This window comes from Orcinus orca, chromosome 9 (assembly GCF_937001465.1).
Source record: "Orcinus orca chromosome 9, mOrcOrc1.1, whole genome shotgun sequence".
NCBI lineage: Eukaryota > Metazoa > Chordata > Mammalia > Artiodactyla > Delphinidae > Orcinus > Orcinus orca.
In genome coordinates this window covers 42,639,450-42,646,945 of record NC_064567.1, presented here as the reverse complement: position 1 = coordinate 42,646,945, position 7,496 = coordinate 42,639,450, and the positions used below count along the sequence as shown (strand labels likewise).

Below are 7,496 nucleotides of genomic sequence, written 5' to 3'. Positions count from 1 at the left end.
AACAAGGCAGTTAACATCCTTTATGTATTTCTATCCTGTCCCCTCTTCCCTTTATTGCTTATTTATCTTTTATCTACGTAAGTATCCCATTCTACTTAAAATGGAAAATAATAGGGTTTAAGTGAATTGCCCGAAGTCAGGGTCTTTTGACTTTGAGCCCAAGGCTACTTAAAGGGTGGTTCACAAACCCACAGCATCGGCATCATCTAGGAGATCATGAGAAATGCAAAGCATTGGGCTTATTGAATCAGGTTCATCAGGACATCAGAATTACTGAATCAGACTTGCTGAGGGTGGGATTCAGGCATCTGTTTTAAGCAAGCTCTCTAGGTGACTTTTATGTACCACCAAAGTCCGAGAAAAGTTTTAGGCTACTTATCTTTACCTACTGCACATATGTGGAGTATTAGTAAACCTTGCTTTAATTTGACTGTTTCACTGTCTCAGATCTTCTCAGAAGAACCTCATTCTAAGACCTTGAACCCCTCTGTTCTGTGTGGAGGACCTCCCAACACACCAGTCAATCAGCATCTGCATTGTCCTAAAGCAGTGTTTCTCAACTGGGAAAGATTTTGTTCCACAGCGAACACTTAGCAATGTCTGTAGACATTTTTTGTTGTCATGGCTTGGATGGGGGTGATACTACTGGAATCTAGTGGGCCAAGCCCACAGATGCTGCTAAACATCCAATAATGCACAGGACAGCTCCTTGCAACAAAAATTATCCAGCAGAGAGACAGCAATAGTGCTGAGGTTGAAAAACCCTGCCCTAGAGGATCCTAAGCAATCAATGACCAATATGCCCACTATGACATTTTGGCCTGCTCTCTTCCTTCTCCACTCCCCAAATTATTAATAGTCACTAAGAAATGGCAACGTTTGCTTGCTAGGCAGAGAAGTATTCTGATTTTAAACTTGAGTCAGCAAAAGAAACTGCCACATGACAGTGGAATCACAATATATCATCCCACACTCATCCATCCTCCTCCTCATTTGTTTTCATTTCGAATGAGCCCAACAACACCCTCACTAATATTTTACATAGCTATGTTATACATTTAATAAAATGCATGCCCTTTAAAAGTCATAATGTTCCCACCAGGACTTGTATATGATACCATATAATATTTCTTGAAACAGGGATCTGGCTTGGAGAATGACTTCAATTTGTTTTCCAGATACATGTGACATAAATCACTATTTCATAGACTGATCACCAGACCATTGCTGGCTTGAAATAATGTTTCACAGCCTGCAACCTGTTACCACAGAAAGTTCTTATTTTTAAAATCTATAAACTGAAATGATGACCCTTGACAGGCAATGAAACCTACAGCGTTACTTGTTGAAGTTCTAATTTTTACTATATCTTAGCAATATAATAAATAATTGAATAGAGAAAATATAACTTAAATAGTGCTCATCTTAGCCTGGGAGCCCCCAAAGCAAAATCTGAGGTGAAGGTTTATGATGAGTGGTTAATTCGAGAATGTGATTGCAAAAAGGAGAAGCAAGGGATAGGGGAATGAAGCAGGAAAGGAGGGAAATCCAACTGCACCGTAAGTTGGCCACCCAATGGGTGGCTGGTCACTTCATACTGTGCATGAGCCTTTGGGAAACTTTATGAAATGTATCTCAGAATCATCAGTCTGGGGAAGAAAGGGAGAAGCAGTTTTCTGTTAGCTGCCAGTCTCATGGGTCAGCATTGTTGTACAGAATGTCTGCTTCCCCAGATTTCATTTGTGAGTGCTAACTGTTCCAGAGATGCCCAAAGATAGGAAGTGAGAGGGGTCTAAAACAGGAAAATATTAGGCTGCACTTGTCAGAAATTTCTGGAAGACTATAGAACTTGCCCCTGTAGAGGTAATTACAATGAGAGGTATGGCCAAGAGTACTGGAAGAGATGAACAAGAGGTGTTTGCAACATAACCCTTTAATAACATACTTAAATTAGGTTGAGTTATATTACTCATACATCTATAGTATATACGATGAATATATAGATGTCTGAGACATGTGCTATACATCCATATAATATATATATCTCTCACTATATAGCCCTGTAAGTATAGGTACATATGATACACACATGCACACATGTGCATGTACACATACAATTTATAAGTATATAATTCAAATAAATATTTATGAACATTTTAAATGCTTATATAATATTTAATAATGATAATGACAATAAAGATTTTCAATATTTTTCTTGTCTAAGCTTAGCGTTGCCTAAGATGTATGGTTCCTCTTGTTCTGGCCTCATTTGAAAGGAATTATTTGACATTGAAATGTATGGCTACACTTCTTATTGGAAGTTCATGACAAGTGTGCCTTTCCAGTGGATGTTAGCTTCTTGTATCCTTTGGATAATACATTTGATATTGACTATTTCTGCTGTTTAAACTTAGAATCTGACTACTTCTGTTTAAATCCTGTCTATACAACATACCAGTTGTGTGACCTTGGGCAAGTTATTTAAACCTTCTGTGCACCAATTTCCTCAATTATAAAATGGAGACAATGACAGCACCTGCCCTATGAGACTATTATAGAAACAAATAGTTAAACATGAAAAACCTTTAGGTTGGGGCCTGGTACATAGCAGGAGCTCCTAGTATCTTAGCCATTCATAGCTAATAAATGTTAGCTATCCTTATTATTTTTATACATGCATATCAAAACTATATGGAAGGGGACAGAAGAAGAGAGAGGTGGAATTATTTGGCCTATCTCTTCTTGGGTCATTTCCTACCAATAAGCAATCTCCAATGTATTTTTAAACTGAACAAACACTTTAAATTGCATGTCTTTGGTTTGTTTTTAAAGCACTTTGCTTATCCTAAGTTTTATCCAGAGATAAACTTTTAATATATTTTAGAGAGCATTTAGTATGTCATTTGAGAGTTTCTGAGTCACACTAGGGTGTTATTGAATGGAACAGAGCCTTTAAAGTAAAAACCCAAGAAATGTTAAAAGCAAAACATGAGTTAAGTGACTCTGGATGAGTGGACTTGAAGATCACACTTGTAGCCATGTGGCCAGAGGGTAGGAAAACCTTCAAACAAGACAAATCAGAAACATTCTCTGTACCTTGTTCTAAGTCTTGTGTGAAGACCAGATGTATAAAGCTAGGTAGAAGTCTCTAACTTAAGGAACTCACAGCCTAGTAACCCTGCTACCTAGCTTTACTCCAAAAGTATAAACCAAGTATATATGAACCAAATGTATAAACCAGTTTTAGATATAAAACAAAGTAAAATAAATCAATAGAAGTTTTGTCTAAGTGGCCTCAGTAAAAATTCAGCCAAATTGATTCTTTGGTACAAAAAATATGATTCAAGGAGGATTATATGGGGTTTTAGAATTAATGCTTAATGGTTCCAGTTCACTATTAGATATAAAGGACAATGTGGGAGCCAAGTCCAGGCTAAGCCTTATTCCTATAGAGAAAGAGCAATAGTCCAATCCTAGTCCTTGAAGGTGAGAAGAAGACCTAGAAGAGAACTGGAAATGCATGAAAGTTGTAAAGCTCTTACAACTGAAACACTCACATTCTGTCTGAAGGACAAAATATCATATTAATTGAGCACCTACTATGTACCAGTTTGCCAACTTCTTTATAAGAAATGTGTCATCACTTCCATTTCCAAAGACTTCTAACATTCCAGAAGTTAAGTTAGCAATCCTCAAAAGATTATAAAGATAAAAAGAAGCCAAAGCAGAGTTGTAACCCCTGCCTGTCCAGCAATGCACATCATCAAATTGCTTTTTCCTCTGGGTGTGAACAAATGAACACCAGCTCACCAAATACACAGTTGGCCTATCATAGCTAGCTGGTCAATGACCATGTGAGGTCATCGGCAGTGACTTGATATCAGCCATTTTTGAGCCCTGGCAGTGATAGAAAAATGCCCTTGATATTTCAGAGCCATGAGTTTACAGGGCAGATGAAACAGCTGATATCAATTAGAAAATAAATTAGGATTTTCTGGCCAACTTAAAAATAAATCCTGTGCATAGCCATCCACAATCTGGAGTGGGAATCATTTATTGATTCAAGTAATGGCCTCTCAACATCTGTAGCAAGTTAACTACCTAAGGCAAGTGAGACAAAACACCCTCAAGAGAATTGTATTTGTTTATCCTGTTAAGTAGGCTTTTAATTGTGGTATGTCCCTCTGCCTAACCTCCTTGACATTTAAAGGCTGGTGGTCGATTCTGTACTTATTATTCATGTTGACAATAAATAATACAAGGCAAAGAATTGATCTTCTACTAAAGGTAAATTATGTGAGGGAAAACAGAATGGTGAAGACAAGGCTCTCCATATTGTCTCTATCCTCTGCTATATACCAGGCTAAGCCCACATGTTGCTTATTTTCCAGAGGTTTTGGGATCAGAGCAGAGACCCTGCATCAGAGTCTCAGGTCCTAGGACCATTACTGCTCTGCAATGTTGGGGAGACCCTTAACCTCTCTGAGCCAAGTATCCTCATTTAGATGTAACTAGTATTCATTTGCACACTTTGGAAGTGGCAGAAATTTTCACATACACAACTTTGTTTCCTTACTGTATGCATCATGCCACAAATCCTGTCAAGCTGGTGATACTGTCCAGGCTCTTCAGATAAAGAGACTAAGATTTAGAGAGGGAAAATGTTTTGCTTCAGGTTACAATAAAGAACTGAGATCAGCTGACCTCCAGGTCCATGTACTGCCTACTACAGTGTGTTGGTCATGGCCCTCTCCACCTTGGTAAAATTAGAATCTTCTTATTTCAAATTAGAAGTAATCAGCTGTTAAGAATGTTAAAACTTAACTTTCTGCCTAGTGAACTTTGTTCTACCAGCAATAATCAACTACTTAGATTTAACTCCTCCCCTTCCCTTTCACATCCAACTTCTGCCAAGGCCTTTTGAATCTCTGTTCTAAACTTTCTTGACTCTCTCTTCTTCCATTTTCCACCCCACTGGTTAGTTCTGAGACTGTCTCCTAGACCTGTGCAAAAGCCTTTCCTGGGCCCCTGCCTCCTCCTCCTCTCCCTCCAATCTATTCTCTTTGCACTGTTGGCTGCATGGCTTTCTATATTATAATTCTCTCTGCTGTGAGAAACCCTTGACTCCCCTGTATTACTCTCCCAGGGTCAGCTCCTATACAGCCCTTATCCCATTTCATCCCAACCCCTATGATAAGTCAGCTGTTTTCAGCAGTCTATGCACCCTGGGTTGCCTCACACCTCTGTGCTGTTATTTTTGTCTAGAACCCTAGTGTCACCTTAAGGAAAGAGTTTTCTTTATCCTTGAAAACTCACCGACCCTCATGAAGACTTTCCTCCCCCTCCTTCTCCATACTAACACCCACCTCCCCTTGTACTCAGATCTACTATTCACCCACAATTGTCAATTATGGAGTTTACAGGGAAGAGTTCCCCACAACTGGCAATCAAGGTAAATAAAATGATTCTCTGAGACTTAAACCTTAAAACCAACACATAAAGGATCAAGGCAGAGAAGTGCAAAGTCATCTTAAAGAGACAGAACAGTCTCCAAGCTTGGATATTTGGTTATAATAAATCTGAAACCCTTGGGGCCGGATTTGCTTTGGAATTCACATAGTTTGTTGTAATACAATGCATATACCGTATGTTCTAAATATAATACCCTCAGTGTAACATGTTGTGGAAATCATCAGTATTTGTGCAGTGAAACTATGAACCTCACACTAAGAAGCATAAATAAAGATTATAAATAGCTTCATGTTATTTCAGGTCAGATTTGCCCTCAATTTACCACTTTTGACTTGCAGAACTTTGAGGATTTCAGAATTGTGGATAATGGGTTGTGGACTTGAATCTCCCTAAATAAAGAAATTCTCAGTCAGAAAGGGAAGAACTCAATCACAGAGAAGCGAATCAATAAGTCTAGAGGAGGGGATTATACAAGGTTGTGAGACTAGGAAATAGGACCACAGGGGGCATATTGGAGGCTGCCTACCCTACAAGGGATTGTGAAGTATTCCAGGGTTAGTTAAAGATGAGCTGCTTTCATCCCCAGGAGAAAGGGTCAAGGAGAGAGAGAGTAGTTTATGGAACTTGGAAGGATAGAGTCATGTGGAGAGGGCAGTCTTGAAAGACAATGTGTCCTTGGGTCAAGGAAGAGATATCTTCAGATGAACCCATAGGGAGAAAGCAGGTTGAATAAATACCCTGACCTCTTTTTTCTCTCTCTCCCCATCTCCTGATAAACCTCTTGACTGGTTTATCTGGTTCTGATTGATAAACTCGTTCTGATTGATAAACCAATCAGAAGCCCTGAAACAAGAGAGCACATTGATGTACTCCATATAGGTCAGCCAACAAGGGCAGAGATTGGGTCTGGAGGGATAAATAGAAGATACCAGCACATTATACTAGTATCTGGAAAATCACCTGTCAGGGACATTTTGGTCCCAGGGAACTTTTGTGTTTAAAAGGTTAACTTGGTATAGCATAGGACACTGTATTCAATATCTTATAATGACCTATAAAGGAAAAGAATCTGAAAAAGAATATATATATATATATATAATATATTTATATGAAACCGACTGACTTTGCTGTACACCTGAAACTTACACAATACTGTAAATCAACTATAGTTCAATAAAAAAGTTTAACTTGAATTATTATCATTTTAGCATGAGTTATCTTAACAACTGCCTTATAAATTCCTGGTCAGCAAGGATGGAGCCACATTTGTCTTTGAACATTATGCACTAATTTGCCTGTGCCAACACAGGTTCTCAACCTCAGATATTATGTAGTAAACACTTTTTATTTTAGGGATGAGAAAATGGCTGAGATGTTAAGTGAATTGCCTAAGATCACACAATGCTAAGCCCACGTGTTCCAACACTATCTGTAATTTACTAATTCCTTAATAGTAATGATAATGATAACTTTGCAAGGGTACAACATTTTAAAGTTTACAAAGAACTTCCACCCACATCATCTCATTTATATCTCACAATAGTGCTTGCTTCAGCAGCATATATACTAAAATTGGAATGATACAGAGAAGATTAGCATGGCCCCTGTGCAAGGATGACACACAAATTCGTGAAGAATACCATATTTTTATGCACCCCAATGTTCACTGCAGCACTATTTACAATAGCCAGGACAGGGAAGCAACCTAAAAGTCCATCAACAGAGGAATAGATAAAGAAGATGTGGTACAAATATACAATGGAATATTACTCAGCCATAAAAAGGAATTAGATAGTGCCATTTGCAGAGATGTGGATAGACCTAGAGACTGTCATACAGAGTGAAGTAAGTCAAAAAGAGAAAAACAAATATCATATAATACCGCTTACATGTGGAATCTAGAAAAATGGTACAGATGAACTTATTTGCAAAGCAGAAATAGAGACACAGATGTAGAGAAGAAACTTATGGATGCCAAGGGGGGAAAGGGAGGGGTGGGATGAATTGGGAGATCGGCATTGACA

At 38.3% G+C, this 7,496-nt stretch overlaps 1 non-coding gene across 1 annotated transcript; it reads left to right on the top strand.

Moving 5' to 3' along the window:
- The first annotated feature begins 7,014 nt into the window (after nt 1-7,014).
- LOC117201369 (U6 spliceosomal RNA) lies at nt 7,015-7,121 on the top strand. The gene has a single exon (XR_004483389.1). It is a non-coding gene; the product is annotated as a U6 spliceosomal RNA (small nuclear RNA).
- The last annotated feature ends 375 nt before the right edge of the window (nt 7,122-7,496 follow it).